Source organism: Sphaeroforma arctica (assembly GCF_001186125.1).
Source record: "Sphaeroforma arctica JP610 unplaced genomic scaffold supercont1.1195, whole genome shotgun sequence".
In the NCBI taxonomy this organism is placed as follows: Eukaryota; class Ichthyosporea; order Ichthyophonida; genus Sphaeroforma; species Sphaeroforma arctica.
In genome coordinates this window covers 8,719-10,632 of record NW_014039363.1, presented here as the reverse complement: position 1 = coordinate 10,632, position 1,914 = coordinate 8,719, and positions in this window count along the sequence as shown.

Sequence of the window (1,914 nt, the reverse complement as noted above, 5' to 3'; positions counted from 1 at the left end):
AGCGTATAACAAGAATAGGAATAACAACAATAGCGCATAGCAAGAATAGGAATAACAACATAGCGTATAGCAAGAATAGGAATAAGAATAACAACATAGCGTATAGCAAGAATAGGAATAAGAATAACAAAATAGCGTATAACAAGAATAGGAATAACAACATCGCGTATAACAAGAATAGGAATATAACAAAATAGCGTAAAACAAGAATAGGAATAACAAAATAGAGTATAACAAGAATAGGAATAACAAAATAGCTTATAACAAGAACAGGAATAACAAAATAGCGTACAACAAAAATAGGAATAACAAAATAGCTTATAACAGAAACAGGAATCACAAATAGAGTATAACAGAAATGCGAATAACAGAATAGCGTATAACAGAAATAGGAACAAGAAAATAGCTTATAACAGAAATAGGAACAACAACATAGCTTATAACAGCAATAGGAACAATAAAATAGTTTAGAACAGAAATAGGAACAACAACATAGCTGATAACAGAAATAGGAACAACAACATAGCTTATAACAGAAATAGGAACAACAACATAGCTTATAACAGAAATAGGAACAACATAGCTTATAACAGAAATAAGAACAACATAATAGCTTATAACAGCAATAGGAACAACAACATAGCTTATAACAGAAATATGAACAACAAAATAGCTTATAACAGCAATAGGAACAACGACATAGCTTATAACAGAAATAAGAATACAATAGCTTTTAACAGCATTGGGAACAACAACATCGCTTATAACAGAAATAGGAAGAACAATCTAGCTTAATACAGAAATAGGAACAACAACACCGCATATCGGAAATAGGAACAACAACAGCGCATATCGGAAATAGGAACAACAGCATAGCATATAAATAACAGAATTAGGAACAACAACATAGCAACAGAATTAGGAACAATAACATAGCTTATAAATAACAGAATTGAGAACAACAACATAGCATATAACAGAATTAGGAACAAAAAAATAGCTTATAAATAACAGAATTAAGAACAACAACATAGCTTATAACAGAATTAGGAAAAACATAGCTTACAGCAGCAATATGAACAACATAGCTCATATCAGAACACAATAGTTTACAACAGCATCAGGAATCACAACGCGGCCCATCCAAACACTCACCTCCTGCGGTGATGAATTCGTCCAATTCCTTATCCAGCTGCGCTTGCCGTTCTGCGGCAGACAGGTGCCCGCCAAAACCGCCGCGGCCCCGCGCTCCTCCACGTGCGCGCTCATACCTACCACGCCCGCTATCCCCAAATATGGGGTCGGCGTTGCCATGGCTACCGGCCGTGCGGGTCGCGGTGTAGTCGCCTGTGGCAATCTCATCCAGCTCTGCGTCGAGGGCCATCGCGCTCTGCTGTCTATCCCTCTGCTGTTGCTGCTTGTAGAACTGCGACTCCTTCCACGCACCCACCCGTTTGATATCGCTGGTGGACGCGAACCGTATGAGGATGTCGGACCACTCCTTGTAGTCCTTGCCCTTACGCCAGTACAGCCGTGTGTCTTCGGGCACGTACTCTTCGGTTATCTTGAGGGTCTCGGTATAATCCGAAGCCAGAATGGCGGTGGACGTCGCCAGCCGAGCGGCCTCGGCTTTGGCTTCGGAGTCGAACACAACGCACACACTGGTGTAAGGCGAGGCAAGTTACAGGATAGTGGTTGATGAGTGCTAAGGAACTTCAGGCTGGCACGGGCGCAACAGGCAGTGGATAAAGCAGCGGGGAATTAAAACTGAAACTAAAGAATGGGTGTCGTGATCACCGTACGCTCAGATAGGTTATCTATCTATACCATGGACCGTATCCTACTCCCACACAATATTTACACTCTGCACCGCGCTGGTTGGCCAATAACAGGACAGCATTAACACTCAACTTC